The sequence below is a fragment of the Poecilia mexicana genome, unplaced genomic scaffold, assembly GCF_051168715.1.
Source record: "Poecilia mexicana isolate PSO_F unplaced genomic scaffold, ASM5116871v1 scaffold_2, whole genome shotgun sequence".
Lineage (NCBI taxonomy): Eukaryota > Metazoa > Chordata > Actinopteri > Cyprinodontiformes > Poeciliidae > Poecilia > Poecilia mexicana.
The window spans coordinates 4,422,501-4,441,004 of record NW_028263371.1 but is presented as its reverse complement, the minus strand read 5'-3'; the positions used below and the strand labels follow the sequence as shown (position 1 = coordinate 4,441,004).

The 18,504-nt window shown below is 38.6% G+C and overlaps 1 protein-coding gene across 5 annotated transcripts in view; it reads right to left on the bottom strand.

The window, feature by feature from the left end:
• The window catches only part of mgat3b (beta-1,4-mannosyl-glycoprotein 4-beta-N-acetylglucosaminyltransferase b), a 66,065-nt gene that overhangs the window by 37,649 nt on the left and 9,912 nt on the right, over nt 1-18,504 (bottom strand). For 2 of the 5 annotated variants that reach the window (XM_088009215.1, XM_088009220.1), the window contains exon 1: nt 407-1,095. The exons of the other annotated variants lie outside the window; for them this stretch is intronic. The gene's annotated coding sequence lies outside the window, so the exon portion shown is untranslated. Of the gene's footprint in view, nt 1-406; nt 1,096-18,504 lie in introns of those variants that run through there. 5 annotated transcript variants of the gene reach the window in all.

Here is an 18,504-nt window from a genome sequence, read left to right as displayed (position 1 = left end):
TTAAGCGGCTGATTTCTATGAAAACTTTTGAGCGGCCAAACGCAGCTCTGAAAGCCCCCATGAAAGGATCACAAAGGTTCCCACTTCAAAAGTGGACAAGTGTTAATTAACGGCCATCTGCGGGATTTGGATTTTCTTGTTTTTTTTTTTCTTTCTTTTTTCTTGTGACTCCGCTGTTATAATTATGATTAAATTACTTTAAAATGTGTTTTTCTTTTAGGATTCTACTGAGTTGTCAGCTAACAAATGATGAGCTGAAGTGAACATGTTCAGCTGTTGGTCAGAAATCATGCTGGGCAAGTTTTCTTTCACATTTTTTTTGACACGAACCAGTTATATACCTGACCTCACATGACCCCCAGAGAACACATTCCATCCTACACTACACACACACACAGAGACTTACCAAAGACCTCCTCTGTTTCCTGCTCTGTGTTTGTTACTCCCAGCTTCGCTCCCAAACGGAGAGCAACTTTCCAGGCACAGTGACAGATTGATCTGCCATCGCTGCTGCTCGTGTGAGGGCGACAGTGTCCGATGAAGAGTGGCAGACTGCTGAGAGCGGGTAGTGTTACACGTTTGTAACAACTCCAATTGCCAAAGGCAAAAACAAGGTTCCCTTTTCGCATCGGTGGGCTAACGTATCTGAGATAAGAACAGGTCAGGACGTTAGACAACACTATGGGTTTGTGAGAAAGATGTCCAAGTAGAGAAAAAAAACACACACAAAAAAAAAACTCTCATGGGTACCTTCCAAGTTGCACGCGAGTACATGTCTGTTTGAGAAACTTTGTAAAATGTTTGTTACTTGAGATCATGCCGCAACACAAAGCTTATTTTCACCACACCCTCTCGTGTACAGACTTGACCTGCCATTCAATTTAGCTCATTTTAAACACAAAGAGGAGGGAGGGGAAATGTCTGCAGCCATATGATAAATAAAGATGTAATTTCAACCTCATTACATTGTTGTCCACGGTGAAGCAAAATCCCGTTTTGACCTCTGAGACTCTTGTAAGAACAATAATCGAGATCCTGACAAGAAAGCAGCCTCCATTCAAAACACTGTTGATTCCTTAAGTTGCAGCGTCATAAAGTCATTTTTATCATATCATATAACGGCAATATATCCACAGGAATGACAGCAGGAACTTTTTTCTGCATTCTGGGACCCGTAACAGCCTTTGTGTTTAGATGCAGCATCTCTCCTGCTGCTGGTGACATGAATATTGTCATTGCAGGGCCTATTATCGAATTATATGTCATGTGAAAATAAATATTTTGCTCTTTATGCATCTTTTCTTCTGCTTTGCTTTGCAAATGCATTCAAAATGCAGACACATTAAAAATCAACAGTGGATAAAAACCCTTAAGACATGATGCAGACATATTCAAATGTCACGCTTTATCTACTTTCTCTTGTTCTGCTTGAAGCAACGGTGAATATTTCATGTCACACAGTTGATTGTGACCACAAAGTGTGCAAACAGCTGCAGCAAAAATTCAACTTCCGCTTTCTTTACTCAAGTGTTGCTACAAAATATTAAAAAAATGTTCCTGCATGTTACTGCAGAGATATGATAATACAGGAACTAAAAAAGAAAAAATAAAGCACAGTGTAGTATACAATTTCACGAAAACTACGCTCTCTCTTTAATTCTCTGAAGCATCTTTCCCAGTTTTGAATGTGAATTAGTGTAAGCTGACACCCCTACAGGCTCTGTCTTATTTAAAAGACTTCTTTGTCCTGTAGCAGCTCACAAGATCACTTTACTTCCAGGTTTACGAGTCATTCCCCAAATTAAAAAATTCAGTGAATGTCGAGCAAAATGCCATCATAACGGGAGATTACCTGTTTCCGGGAAGCAGCTCTCCCTTTGGGTGTGGCACACAGACACCATCTCTGTGTCTGAAACTAAGATCAAAACTTACTCCATCAAAGAGGAGTAGTTCAATCTAACTGTTTACTAATCGCTTAAATATGCTCGTCTTCTGAAATTTACAGTTTTCCTGCTTTTGATGTAAATTTTTCAGTCATCACACACTGACATTATTAATATTCTTAACCTTTTTGTTTTCCCATTTCTGGTGTTTAAATCCTGTTGCAACTGTACTTTAATGCCTAGATTTTCTTTTAAAGGAGTGTGGTTAAATTCTAAGCTTTTGTCAGCAGACAGCCAGGACCAAATAGTGCTCTGCAGTGCCATCAAGCAGCTTTTATGGGTTTGTCACAGATGTTGCTGATGGTAATGGGCTCCATAAAACTGATGAGGACAAAGGTTGTGAGTGGTGGAACAAAAAGGTAAATAATAGATGTATGTTGATTTAAGACAGGTTGAAAAAAACAAAACAAAACATGAAATAATTTCAACTTTACAAATATTGTGTTTATAATTCTTTTTAAAAATGACACAAAGCTGTTAACCTTACATTAAGGACCTGTAAGTGAGCTAACTTACTAACATTGAAGCTTAGGACCTTTGAACAGCAGAGAGGAGCAGGTGTTGTCACTAACCCTGTCAAGATAATCAATAAAGCAATTAATTGCACCATAAATGAAAATGAGCACAATAATTTCCGTTTGGATGACGGTTCTTAAAGGGACGGCCCCTTTGATCTCGTAGAAAAGCCGGCACTTTGAGAAACGCTGCAAACGTTTGCAGCACAAAGTAGTTAGCTTGCACTACCTGCCGCTTTGGCCTGTTCTCCCTGTCGAAGCTAAACGACTATTATTATTATTTGAAACGCTATTTTGGTCACCGAGACTTCATAATCCATTTTGGTTACTGTTCCAGATGTTCTGTTTTTATTTTTCCAGTTCCAGTGTTAATTGTTCTGAAGATGTTATTTTTGGTCTTTGAGACTATGTGCTTGCATTAATATGTTGCTATTATTGTTATATCTATTGAAAATGGACACAAAATGACAATATTATCATCTTTTGCGATAATTTCTGGGACAATTTAACGTCCAGTGAAAATTATTATCCTCAAAGGCCTAGTTGTCCATTTCCATAGTTTCTTTCTTTCTTGCTTTCATTCTTAGTTTTTAGTTTTGTCAATAATTTTTTTTGTAGGTCCCTAATTAGTCAAAGGCAGCATAAAGTCAGTAGCCATTGACTTTTTTCCTAGATTGAAGCTTTGCACTGAGCTCATGTTTCCTTGCTGGTGGAAACATGAACATTTAGCAAGCTCAGGAAGTCGACTGAAATCTGTCTCTGTGCTCATGTCGGCCAATCTGTCTTTGTTTACAGTACAAACCGGAAAGGTCACAGAGGAAGAGGAAAAAGAAAACTGAAAGGAAAAGAAAAAAAAGCAGCATGCTAGCATATCCAGACAACCTGAGAGTCTAAACAACCCAGGGCCATTTCCTGGCCTCCTCTCCACTCCAATGTTTATGCTAAGTTTCACAGAGGCGAACTAACAAACCTGCCAACATTTTTAACCTTCCCCTGTCATTTATTCCCAATTCCCATCTCTCCTGATATCATCTCCCTCAAATATTTCTCTTCATTTCTTTAACAAAGTTTGAAAAACACAACATAAAAAAATCCCTCACACAATATTTTGATGTCGCAAAGGACAAAAGATGGATATTAATTATTAACAAACCAGAAAAAGTATAAGAATACATTTAAAATAAAAAGAAACCAAAACATAAGCCTCGTGTCCTGCTTTAACCCAGACCGGATTTGCTGGTGTTTACACTCATTTGCAGTTTTTGCCCCTGAGCTCCACCGTAGACTACAGGAAAACACAGCAGTGGTCAGACTGTTCCAGATCAATGGTGAAGGAGAGGGAATAACCAAATTGTTTCCTAGTCTGCGTTTGAATACAAAAGCTATCAAACGAACCGCAACAAAAGCTGAAAGTGTCTCGCTGTGTTTTGCATCAGATAGGAAAATAAAACAGAGTCACTGGCGTGTGTGAGACACTGGGAAAGTTTACTTCAGAACTGGCAAACACTTAGACAACGAGCCATGTCAGGGAAATCAGACAAAACCAACAGGCACTTTAAATATAGACGGAATATGGATGTGATTTGTTGCCAATTCTCATCCTATACAGGTATATCTCATTTAACCAGAATATCATCAAAATGGTCATCTATTTCAGCAAAACTTAAGTGAAACACATTTAAATTGGATTAGGCACTCTCACAGTCATGTATGTCAAGCTTTTTACGTTTGTTTTCCGGTGACAATAAATGTGAAACATTTCTCAGCAGTCTCACATGAGCTGAATTCACTCTTGATAACAATCTTGGTCAGAGCTCTCTGGAGGTCCAGCAGATTTGTAGGAATTATGTAGAAGAAGGGCGAGTTTATCTGAATGCAGTAAGTAAGCTATGCTAATGTACAGAAACAACCCAGAACCACCACAGACAAAAGATGCTGACACAGAAGCAACAGAGTATGAAAATGCCTTTATCATTTTAGTAGTTGGATCAGCACTCGGGAAAAGGAGTTGAAAGAACAGATTAAGTCAACCACAGAAGCCTAAAGATTTTAAGAAGTATTTTTTCAGGTTATTGTTTATTCATCCTCCGTGTTTTCAAGTGTTTTATGAAAAAACAAAGCTTAAGAAAATTTGCAATAACGTTACATTATGTCAAGCTAAGCTATGCAGACTCTTTGTCTGCACTGATAAAGATTAGTCAGAGCTACGCAGTATATCAAATCGCAATCATCGATATCAGTGTGCACAATATGGCAAAGACAAAGCACTCTGTATGTTTTAGATAGGGGCATTATGCAATAGTGAAGAAACAGCCAGAAAAATTAAGCTGTGCAATTTTCAGCAATAGCATTCTGCATTTTCCTGGTATTGTGCAAAACAAGCATTTTTGTATCTTACTCACAATTCTTGCAACAACATCCTGCAATCTCCAATGATAAACCACAAAGCATCCTTTGTTAGATCTTAGGCCATTTTCACTTCTTGGTTTGATTGGTTTCAGCTGATGCAGTTTGTTTTCACGCTGCACTTTGTCAAACCAACCAAATATAGAAAAAGTCGTTCCCCCTCCTCGCCTGTGGTGGCACTGCACCAAGAACCACTGAAGGAAGCGGCACGAAAACCTCTGAAGGAGACACTGAACCCAACTTTCTTTTTCACAACATGTAAACAAAAATGGAGAGGCGTTAGATTTTAGAGGATGTTGGCTTTCTCTTTTGCTAGCAAAGACGCTCGCGTTTGTTTTGGGTTGTATTTACCCAAGATGCCCTGCTCCTGCTTTTGGAGTGATCTCCAGGTCGCTTATATCCTCATATGTATTTGAATCGCACGAGAATTCACTTCAGCTGGACCAAGACCTAGGAATGTAGGCAGACCAGAGTTTGCTTTCACACCTTCCCAAACGAGCCGAACTTCCTAGGTAAACAAACTAAGGTTCCATTAAAGCCGGACTACTGCATTACATGAATATACATGTTCAATTTGTGCATGCAGACCTAATACAGTTTTTAGAAAGCATCCGATTCACTGCACTGTTTCGAGAAGTTGAACTGATGCCACAGTGACACGAAACCAGACTGACCGGGCATATGCGGAAGATTTTCTCCCCTCAAAACTGACACATTAGCAAATGAGCATTGCTCCCATCGGGCCACAGTGGCTGTCTCTGTGGGAATATGTGTGAGGAGAGATAGCCTGCAGGCAGCTAATTATACAGCACAACCAGTAATGATGTGGGCCGTGGTTACATCTGAGGCCTATCGCTGGAGATGCTCCTGAGCTTCTATATCTATCAATAAAGACTCTTTACAGCCGGGGTTTTTAATGTGTGGGGCAAGACCCCTGATGAGAGAAGTGGGGTTTGAGGGAAGAGGGTGTGTTGTTCTGACAAAATAATCTTATTTATTGCATGGAATACCCCGGCCTATTTTTCCAAATTACACAATCAACGAAGACCTCTGTGTTGCATCATATTTGTAAACACTCTACCTAAAACAAGGCATAGAAATAAAAAAACAAAAAATAAAAAAAAAGATTTATTTTGGATACTATGACTAAAGTAAAACGTATCGTTTCAGTTTTGTCCAATAAGGAGGCGTAGAAAATGCTCTTCCTTTTAAGAACAACTGTTTTAAAACATTATCGCTTTTTTACACGTCCAGATACATCCCCGCATCAGATATTGTATTTATGGGGTAGTAGATCTAACAAAGCAGTAAAGTCTAAGTAAACCCATGTCAACGCTGCTAAATCTGTCCAATTATCAGACTTGGGTCATCTATAAACAGAAACTACAACACGCATACATCGGGTGACAATATTCATCTTCTTCTTAGGTAGGCTGAAAGAGTTCGTCTATAATCACTGCTGTAGATTTACAGACCTAATGAACAGAGTGTGAGTGCTTTACAAACCTGATAGATTAAGTTTGCAACCTGAGTCAGGACTCCACAGTTCTCTTTCTCATTTCCTGTTCTTTGGATTGCTTACCACGTACATTTTTGGCATTCGGAGAATAAACTTCATTTCCTGGATCACTTCAGTTTCGATTTTTTTTCTCACGAAACGCAGGATAAAAAGCTCAGGCCTGCATCGTTGAAGATGGAACACCAAATAACTTTGACCTCGGACAGATCTTAGTGAGAAGAGCTAAACGTGGCGGTAAAAAGCAGACTTTAGAGACGAGTCGATGGTGTGAATGGAGATGGACGTTGACGGAGATGGAGTGCTGTTCAGTGTGGCGGTATGGGGTTACTCTTTGTTTAAGAAGTGTGAAAGAGCAACCCCGTTGCCATTGTTATCGCAGTTTGTCAATATGTCACTCAGTGACCCTGTTTTAATACACAGCGGAGAAACTTTTCAATTAAAGGGACACAAAAACTGTCAATAAAACCCTGAATCAGGAGACGTGGTCAAGCGACCAGTGCTGTTAAAGTGTTTATGCACAAATGCGTGGGTGTATGCTGGGTTTAAAAAAAAAAAAAGATAATTTAGATTCACACAAAGCCTCCCTCTTCTTCACTGAAATGCTGCATTGTGCTCCTGAAACAGTGCGCTCTTTTTTCTAAATTCAGCTGTCATCAGAGAGTAAAAGAGCAAAGTATGGACATTCCAGTACATATGCAGGCACATTTACACGAGCAAAGAAAAATACAATGGCTCTCCGGTGTTTGCAGGGCTAGGGACCACAGAGGCCTGCAAGTAGCTGAACTTTGCAAATATTTGAGTACAAATGCTTCTAAATGCCTTTTATAACCCTTCCACAGTCTTAAGAGATGACATCCATGTGCGCTTTTACAAGGTTTCTTTTTTGTGTCTGTGTGGTTTTGGGAATTGACGGTCTGAGGGTATATCATATTGTATGATTACTGAATCCTAGATACACTGATATGAAAATTTGGCCCAATATCAATATCCGATATTAATATTGTTGTTATGGCCCCTGACAGACATTTACTCATATTATGCATATATAACTAACCTTTCGACACCATTAAGAACAACCTGCACTGCATGTGTAGTTGCGTTTCCATTTCAATTGTGTGCAAAACTTTGATATTCCACTATTGTTGAAATAACACAAATTCGCAATTGTGGTGTTTCCATTAAATAAAAACACAATTGAAATCACACCTGAGTAATTAAGTTTGTCCATGACTAAAAGAACATGCCATACCATCATCCTCCAACTACCTCCTGTCGTCTTCTTCATCCTTCCAACATCCAGTTGTCGGTGTCGTGACTTATGTGTCGCAAAACTTTTTTCCTTTGTGGTTTTGCAAAATACACTAATTTTGATGCAACCACCTCATCCAAACACAAAAACCCTTCTGAAGTACTTGAGTTTTTCAGCAATTGGTGTGTTTTCAACAAATTTATTTCCGTAATTCCGAATTTGCAAAATTTTACAGTGTGTGTGAATTACAATAGGTGAGTGGACTACTGATTACAGGCACGACCTTGTGATCATAAGAACCCTGACAAGAAGGAGGATAAATGTTTCACTAACACTTGTTTCTGGGAGCAAAATGCACGAAAGAGAGCAAAGCGTGGAAGAATAAATATTCCCCACTTCCAACAGTCATACAGGAGTTCACGGGATATTTTTCTCTCAAAACGGTCCGATTGTCAGATAAGAAATTATTTCTGTGCTGCCCAAGTAAACAAAAGCGAGTAGCTGATTTAGCTTGACTGATTATCATATTCAAAAACCCAATGACTGACTCTGGCGGAGCACGCTGCAACATATAGCAACCGTACTTCAGCCCTGCCTGCGGGGCTCGCCGTAACAACCAGGCATTTGTCAAGTGAAATGAGAGCAGAATGATTTTGGGTGTAATTTATTGGTTTTGACACAGTCGGCGGGAACATTTTTTTTCAGGCTCTATCTTTTTCCAACAAACTGATTTATATTCAAATAGTGTATAGCTGTGGGCTGTATATCCACCAAGAGTGCTATAGGACACCGGAGGGGAGAGAGGGAGCTTTTGTTATATGTGGTGTGTGTGTGTGTGTGTGTGTGTGTGTGAGTCGCTGAAATTGAATTACCACAGTGTGTATGTGTGGCGAACGTAATATTAATTTCTGTAACCAAAGCTTAAGCGTCTTACTTACACTGCTTTACAAAAGTATTCATATTGAAATTTTCCACCAATTGTTTTCACATTAGAGCCGCAAACTTCACTGGGATTTTTATGTGGAGGATAAACACAAAGTGATCCATAACTAGGAAATAGAAATTTAAAAGTTGTGCTGCGTATTTGTACTTTGATAAATCCAATCCAGAGCAACCGAATGCCCTAATTAGTAACCAGAGCCCAACTGTGTGTAATTTAGCTTCAGTGTAGCTACAGCTTGTTTTGTGAAGGCATCAGATGTTTTGTTAGAGAACATTAGTGAACAAAGGTCCTCATGAAGACCAGCTAGCACAGCAGACAGGTCAGGAAAATCGTTGTGGAGAAGATTAAAGCAGGGTTAGGTCAGAAAACGATACAGTAGTGATGCATCGATGCAGTTTTCTGGACGATCACAGACAGGCGATATTTTTAAAAGGCTGGGCTGCCAATTTCAATTTTGGCTGAAACCATTTTCTTCATCTGAAAAGTCGCTTACTTCATAACGATGGGTTGACTATTGCTAACCGTGCCTGTGCAGATGTGACCTGGTGAGCGTGGTCTGTCAGTCAACCCTCTCTCACACACAGCAGAGCGACAGGGGACAATAACTGTGTTTCTATTACAAATGACCACATATCTCTGTCAATACTGTGCTAATGTAAAAAAAAAATATATAAAAAATTCACAATTGCGGTGTTTCCATGAAATAAGACGTGAAAATGAAAATCACACGTGAATAAACTTGTTCACGCGATAAGACGTTAAAAGTCATGGCAGTGACGGATGTAAACCATTACATGAGATATAGTCATAACTCAGCCAATCATTGGCGTCTTATTCAGGTGTTGGAGAGACAAATCACTTGTAGTTGGGAGCAGCTACTTATGCAGCGATTTGGAGAAATTCTTGCCAGCGAGTTTACAGGAGACCTATGTTTACATGCTGAATGACACACAACCTTTATGAACTGTGCAACACTGTACAAGATCTGGTGGAGCCAGTTCCATATTGTCTGACAACAGCCTCAACTTATCACAATAACTTTTGTTTGTTGCACTTTTTGTTGTGTGTTTTTCCAAACTGCCATGCTTCCATTTTCCATTTATTTGTTTATTTTTTTGTAATTTCGATTGGCTCAATTTTATGGTCAATGGAAACACAGCTATTGGAAATCGTCTGTATTTAAACAAGTCCAAAGCGCAAAGTATTGACTTTACACATGCAGGCAAAATTACTATGATACGGTTTAGATCACAGCATATACTATGTGCTAAATGGCCCAGTCAAAGTTTTCTGTATGTTTGTTTCATCTAAACAGGTCTCTTGAGCGATCTTGGATCTCAATGAGACAACCTGCATAAATAAAGGTAAAAAATTAAAAGAAAAACAAGTCCAGGTCTAAAACAAAAGGTAATAAGTTGTACTCCAGTCTAAATGAGCTTGATCTGTTTTGCAAAGATAATTTAACCTCATCCAACGCCTGCAGCCAACAACAAAGCCAGCAGCTATCTTTGCACCGCATCACCATAGCAATAATTCGCCTCCTATAATAACGCTGGACATTAGCAGCAGGTAAACAGTAGAACACACTCAGCGGCACATCGAAAATTAACCATAAAATCGAATCACAAATAGGGTTAGAGAAGCAAAGAACCGAGACGAAAAGTAAAATAGTGCTGCACCAAAACAAAAACAACAAAGAATATTTAGTTTAGTTTTTTTTATTTTCCATTCCACCGGGAACACCGACAGAAAAATATTAGCAGCAGGCTACGTTTTCATTTGATCTCCACGCTGTTCAAAAATGAAGACATCATAATTACCAACATCTCTGCCGAAGATTTGTTTTTTTCCAGCAAACACAACGAGCTCAAACAGCATAAATATGCAACACTTACTAGAAAACAAGACTTTCCATTAATTCCTCTACAGCGCCCTTCATTATGTGTGTGTGTCTGGATGCATGCAGTGTGTGTATGAGAATGTGCACCGCCAGGACAGTGCTGCTGGAAAACAACAGGGCTCATTCAATCCAACAACCTGTGGGTTAAAGAAGTGCTGTTCCCCTCAGAATGGGCGGGAAGCACACAACTCATCCTCAGTCACACACCATCTCTACATAATCCTCATGATGATTAAATGTCACTGCAGGCGATTGTTACACAGAGTGACCACGGGGAGTTGCTGTTTTTTTTTTTATAAACATAAAACTGAATACCGCTTCAGGAATTCCACAAAAACAACAATAACTTATCTTATCTCAGCTATAAATGTAAAAAGCATGTTGGTGGGTGTTGTAAATTCTTCATGGCGAGAGCAGATATGATCAATAAAAAGGCTCCTGTGAGGGAAAGGGTCAAGGCTCAACTCATTTCTAAAACTTCATATAAATGCAGCATCCCAGGCAATTATTAGCACGCCTGGTAAATTCATGGCCAGGGGTCTAAATATCACTTGTTGTTGCTATGGTTACTTGGCGACCCAAGGATGCCATTCTTCATTTCAAGATAAGAGCATGAACATAAACGTCTAGATAACTGAAGATAATCAAAACCTCATCACAGATGTCAAACTTTATTTGAGTGAAAGATTACAAAACAGACAAGTAAGTTAGTGCTTTAGAATTTATCTTGGAAAATTAATTTAGGGGAAGCTAAGTGTGCTAAAGCGCTAACCGAAAAACTAGCTTTGCTAATAGCACGTTAGCGTATCAGGGAAAGTGTGCCCACCACTGCCTGTGAGTTTAGTCATTCCCTGACTTATAATGATCAACACAATGCCTTACTTTAATAAAATGTTTTCTATTGTTTCCCATTTATTTTACAGAAATTATTGATTTTTTTTCACCCACAGCATAAATACACTTAAATGAAAAATTTTACTTTTCAGAAATCTTCCACGTCAGGTTATGCAACTGTAGCTGAAACACCTTTGTTCTAAGGCTTCTTATTCATTTTTATTAGCCATGCTAATAAGTGTAGAGTGTGTGATATTTCCCAAAGGTTGCAAGTGAAATGCTTTTATGCTCACTTTATGACTAAACTGGCTGCAGTGAAACATTTACAGCTGCAGTATTTCTCTAACTATCGACTGGTTCAGACAATAATGATCCCCACAAGGCTTAACTCGACTAAATGTACCTTAGCTGATTAGATTTCGTTTAATTCCCTGGCCTGTGACCAAATGCCTGTAACATTTTTGCCAGCTTCATGTTTGCTGGTAACAAATATTAAAGCCCTAAAAAGGGGTGGCTGCTTTAAACACTCTTACATGACAGACAACAGGACGCTAGCCTTATAAGGAAAACAAAATAACAAAAACCAAACATCACTGGAGTCAATTAAAACGTCATTCTGTGGAATATTTAAACAGCTTTTAAGAGAATGTATTTTATATTAAACAATAAAGAAGTTACTCATTTTTAAGAGTCACTAATTTTACACTTTATTTATTAAAAAATGTTAGCATAATTACAAAACAACATATAATGGTTTTACGTGCATTTTTCTTTTCCTTCTAAAGCGTCTCAGTGTCAGTACAAATTTTATGTATTATTTATTTATTGATTTTCAGTATTTTCAGTACATTTTTTAGTTTGTGTTTGAGTGCACATTTTAGCTTAATCATGAGAAAGCAATCTAATTTTTTGGTACAACTAAAACTTAATTTTAGCTGTGTGTTAAGCTTGACTTTTGTCGTAAGAACTATTAAAAAAGCTTTACATAAAATATTGATCTTAAAATGCCAGGTGTCACGGTTTGAACAAACACAATTGTTAGGTGAAATTAAAGACATGTCTCTAATGTCAGCAGAGAAAAATCAAACAATAGGTTTTTTCCTGCAGCATCGTATTATTTTACTCAGTCATAATCTATTGCTGTAGGTGACAAGTTTTCTTCGGTGTTGGTTCAGTAAAGGATCCATTCACAGGGTGAGACAGGAAATGCCCTGCTGATATAGTGATTAGCGATTAGCTTTTAGCTGTGTCTACTTGATGCGACCTAGTTCCTGCAAACACACACCAAGTCCCAATCCACACCTGATCGTTGTCACTCTTCGCTGTCCTCCCAATCTGTCAGCGATTAAAGCCCCTGCGTTGTCTTTAATCTGTCTACAACCAAGATATCATCCCAGAGGGACTGGCGTCTTCTTATGCATTCTTTACAGAACAATGCTCATCCCGCTGGGCTGAGCCCTCAAACAGAAACACAATATGATCATTATTTGACAATGAGGCAGGAAGCGGAGCTGCTCTTAAATAGGATGCATTGTTATGGTGGAAACTTGAGACTGAGCAGAATGCTGACGGCGCAAAGTCGGAAGAGTCACTTTGTGGCACAACAGCAGCAGCCAAAGGTTAAATTTGTCCATATTTCTCCAGTATGTACATATTTATAACAAGATGATAAAGTTAAGCTGCTTTCAATAAGCTAGGAATTCTCATTTTAATCTTTAGAATTATTATGTAATCTGTGTACTTTTGCTATGTATACATGTCCAAGAAGTGAAAAGAACAAAACCAGCTAATTATTTTTCTGTTTTAAATTTTATATTGATTATGGTTGCATTTACCAATATGTAACACTTTGGATGGAGCAGCTGGTCAGAAAATAAGCAATTTCCCCTTTAGGATCAATAAATATATTCATATTCTATTTTGTTCTCTGCGTTTGTTGGACACTTTTTTTTGGTAAGAGATGTTATGTAAGTGTCAAAATTAGCAACACTGTTGATTCTTTGTAAATAAGTTTGTCCACTTGCATCCATTTGACACAAAATGTAGTCTTTTAAAGATAGAAATATTTTGTATCAATCAAGTTCTTCCATTCTTTTATGAGTGTTATTAGCACACCAAGTATGCTAGTGCACGTCTTACAATACTGAGGGTTTTTTATTAAATTTGTATTATTTTGACTTTATTCAAGTACAAGTTTATTCTTATAATATTATGACTTTATTCTTGTAATTTAATGCTTTTTATTTTTTATTGTGGCCCTAATACTCTGTCATACTTTCTTTGGCAGTGTCAATAAAAGTTATCAAAAACTTGAATTGTTGCCAACTTTTAGTAAGTGGACATTTTAAATTTACAGTAAAATTAAATTTAGGTAAAAAAAAAACATGAAACACATAATTTCAACATCATGACCTGAAAAATTAGAATCCAGATGTATTTTTGAATCTGGTTGCCAGAAAAAAAAAAAAAACGGCTGGCGTGCCCACAATGGTCTGTTTAGATCCAAAGTTGCTGATCCAGAAGAGAACTAGAAGAAAAACACTGAAAGATAAAATCTTCCCCTGAAATTACACAACCTTACCACATTTTATGCAACTTGTATGTCAAAAGCGAAACTTCTGAAAAACAGGCTGAATAAAATAACATCAACAAGGTTGAGGAGTTTATGGCAAAGTCCAATACTTTAAAGAAATAGCAAAAGGTTATCTTTAGTTTATAATACATCTGTTTGTAATAAGTAAAATATCTCAGTCTTTTAAAATATGTTAATGTGGAGGCCTTGAGTGCAGGTCCAGGATGTTTGAAGTGAGGCAGTGATCTCAGAGTGGCAGCTCATCTCTCTGAAGTGTGTCAGTGTCGCAGAGGAGAAAGACGTGAAGCATTTGAAATTGTGCGAATATATCAAGTCAGATCCCCAAGATATTTTTATAAATCTAACAAGCAAATCCATTACTTTCTACTGCGGTGCGGTTTACATTCTGATTCAGTCTATGCGGTTTCATTTTACTGCCGTCTCTAGACCAAAAAATACTAAACCAAACCCAGCATTTATTCATGGCCGCATGTTGTAATCTGTTGAGTATTTTAAGCTAAAATAAAACAGAAAATGAAAAAATAACTAGCTACAAGATAACAGTGATAAGAGTATAAAAAGGAAACATCACTGATACAGTAAATTCAAACTTTGTTACGTTTTAAAGATTTATGTGTGGGCTCTCTCAATTTCCTTACAGTAATGCTACTGCTGTAGCAGAGCAGAGTCCTTAGTAGCTGCCCTTTCACCACCAGGAAATGTGTTATTTCTTTAGATGATTGATCAGGCAACAGACCAACGGTTTGTCTTTTGCTGTAGGTGTGAACAGGCTGACATTGTAGTCCTGTAATTCTAACTCTTTCAGAAGGAATTGTTTCTGCTGTAGCAGCAGCTGAGGAAGGACAACACATCCATCTTTAGGCAAGAGGCGATACATTTTGTTTTCACACCAACATTTTTGTCATTTTTCTAGAAAATTTCTGAGATGAATATCAATTTCTGAGTTTTTTTGGTGGAAATATACTTTTTTATTTATTTTTTTATTCTCTACAATGGCTCTAACACACCATCATAAAAAATTTTTTTAAGCTTTGGAACTACAATAAATATTTATATTTCAGAAAAAAAAAAAAAATTCAAAAAAGGGGGCTACTTCATTTGCCTAATTTGAGATTGGGTTTCTTTTTTTTAAATTTTGGTCCATCACTACTTTTGACTCAACAATTTTGGCCCATGTGACAAATAGTTTGGACACAGATGTTCTAACGTATGCCTCGAATACAGAAGTGTGACATCCGTATGTCAAACTCCAGAAGCAGCTCTGTGGCTCTGATCCCTGCGTATGCGTACCGTTGGCAGAGGAGTGCAAAGCACCGAGCTGCCGTTGAGGGTTTCCTCCTGGCTGCGGCCTGCTGGTGGGCAGGAGTCTGGGGATATGCGAAGAATAAACAGTGCAATCAAGTGGGAGGAATTCCAGGGAGATCCGGCATAGCGAGCGGACAAACAAAGCACGTAAACACATACGTACCATTTCAGAGCGCGGTACTGTGAGGTCAAGTGGCCGTTTCTTTCTGGAGGAGCTGCGGCGGTTTTTCTTTTTCTTTTGAGGGTGCAGGCATGCTTGTTTTTATTTGCTCCATAAGCACTGGGCTACTTTCCCAGGTGATATTCTGTACTGCAAGGTGCAAGGTAATCCTTCCGCTCAGTCATTATTTCTCCATATGTGAGCCCAACCCTCAAACATGCAGCTTCTCTTCCTTTCCCATCTATTTCTACATTCCCCTTGCAAAACGGTCAATGGCAGCCTACTCGCTGACGTCTACATCTCACACAGCAGAAGATGAAAAATGAATGCCTCAAACCTGCGTCAACAAGGGTAAACGGTGAATGTGCCGCTTTGTTGCTCAGACTGACTCATATTCTTGTCCTCCTAACTTCACCTTATCTGAGCGTTTGCCTTGGCCTCCCGGGGATTTGCTACAATTGCTCCGTTTCTTTCGTTTGCTCTTCTATCTCTTCCACTAACATTGATACACGTTATACAGCACTGGAAGCAGATGATACAAAAAAATTATTGCTACATGCCTTCTTAGTTTGATAAGAACATTGTTTTTAGCTTAAAGCAGAGTTGCAAAACTCAAATTCTGCTAAGCAGCAATGACTCATACATTTGTAACTTCCACTTTGGACGGTAACTCCTCTTAAAAAGCCCTTACTTAGCTTCAATATTGTAGACACTCATCTCTGGTACGTATTTTGGGGATTTTGGTGTAACATTAAAGCTTAAAAATGCTTTTTAGGTCCTCCTTGTCCAACACCACATAGCCAGGTCACCCAGCAGTTATTATATGTGTACCAAAACATTAACAACGATCACAGAAGCAGCAGAAACAGCATCATCACCATCAACAATTAAAAAAAGAAATCTTAGCGACATTTATCCTGAGCATCATTAGCATCGTGCTAACCAGAGCATCGTAAGCGTTCAGAACTGATTCAGAACTGACAGAAAAAGTTAACGAGAAAAGAGCGGAGTAAGTATGGAAGCTAAAACTAATAAAACAAATTGTAAGTTTGGTCTAAGTTTGGAACTGTTCATCTTCTACATAAAATAATTGATCAAAAATGATGACTGAAACATCACCCAAATGTCACATCCCTCTGACTGTTTCAATAACTGGAAGCTTTTGAGCTTATCTCTGACAGGGATGACGATGGACTTGACTTACTGCAAATCTCAAAGTAGTGATCTTTAATCTGAAGACGGTACACAAAGAGAACAATTGTAATTGCTGCTGACACTCCTAAAAACGCTGTTTAAGCTGCTAGCCTGGTGAATTCCTCATTTAATGTTACTTAGACATAAGTCCAAACTTATTCATACTTGTGGCAGATTGAGGTTTAAGGTAATCTTAATTTTATCAAAGTGTTTCTTCTGACTGGAAATAGTATTGTGATACTGTAATGTCTTAGTATGGCAGCGGAGGAAGTGAACAAAGTCGATCGGTCCGCTGCAGCCACGCTTCCAAATACTGAATCAACGTTAGCAGCCATTTGGTTTGGCTTACCACTTCTTTCTTCGCAGTGGAGGATGGTAGTGGTTAACGTTTTTCATAGCAAAGCACTGGCGCACTGCGTATGTCGCAGCCAAATGTTAGCGACTGGGTAAAATTTAAAACTTCAACAGAGCCCACGCCTCCAGGAAGCAATCGTTTCTCAAGAGCTAAGAGCCCAGACACTGAACGAAGTGAAGCATAGAACAAGGAGCTGTTTTGTCCAAGGGTGGAAGAAAGCGCTAAATAGAGAGAGAAGTCTTTCAAATTCCAGCGCAGGAGAGTTTCAGAACATTCTGCGTTTAAAAAAAATTAACAGCTTTAAAAGGAATTTGTATTAATTTTATTTTAGTTTTTTAGTTGTGGCGGTTCTTTAACAAGTAGCTGGACAGGCCCTTTTATTTTTAGTCGCACACACTTCCTACTACACATGGCTAAACACACTTAGTAATAGCTTCTTAAATAACTTATCAGAATCATTAAGAGCCAAACATAAGCTGACGTGTTTGACATTATGACACAGTTTTATGAACCAGTTGGCTTAAATTTGGGAAGCGGATTTATCCGTCTGTGCCTTTAGAGATTAGGCAGTGCAGACATTTATGTTTACACATCTGCTCCCTTCGCACACAGCCTCCACGGGAGAGGGATTCCTCAGAGGAGATAACATCTGAGCTACCTGCCGGTTGGAAATTGTTGCTTACTAAGCTATATCTGTCAGAAAGTTTCTTCGTAATCCAGTCTTCCTGCTGGATTACAACATGAGTGTTAAGTCTGTGACGCTTCGTACTTTTACCATCAGACAGAAACTCTGCTGCTCACAAACGTGCCTCCTCTGTCAGCAGCTTAGTGCGCTTAAAGGGGCAGTACTTTGTGTTTCCCAGATACATGGTGCCATTTTATAGCACAGTCAAGTAGCTATGTTAACTTCACTTGTCATAAAAATGCTATATCAAATAAATGAAAAGAAATTTGACTTTGTACTTTAACGCCTTTGAATTGGGCCTCTGTCTCTTTAAGAAACGTCTGCTCTTTCTGAACCTCCGCCTTCAGGAAGTTCTCACATCACTCCTCTATTAAACCTCCTCGGTGTAGCTACTTCTTGCTGTACCGAGAAGCGTCTCCTATAATGAGCTCAGCAGATGCTCAGTTCCATCAGGTGTTTCCTAATTGCTGCTGGCTAGTCTGAAGGAGCTGAGTGGGGGATTTGCGGGGAGGGGAGTTCTGTGAGGATCAGAGGAGGAGCTTCGTCTTGAAGGCAGAGCTAGGTTTAACCCAGCATTTTGAACAGCTGAATAGTTGCCACGGAAGGTTAAAGGATTTTCTAAAACATGTATGAAAGAATCAAAGCAACGCTCCAGCAATGTCTTTGATTAAAGGATATCATTATAATATGATGTACAGCTCAAAAAGGTCAATTTTACATAACACTGCCCCTTTAAGCAAAGCAGGTGGCTGATCTTTAAAAAATGGCTTCCTAATTTGTCAGCTAACATACATGGGACTACCTCTAGCACTTTGATAAGACAAAAAGACTTCAAATGAAGGGATTACAGGGTAATATCTGCACATTCATCCTCACCCAGATAATTCAATTCTAGTAATCCCA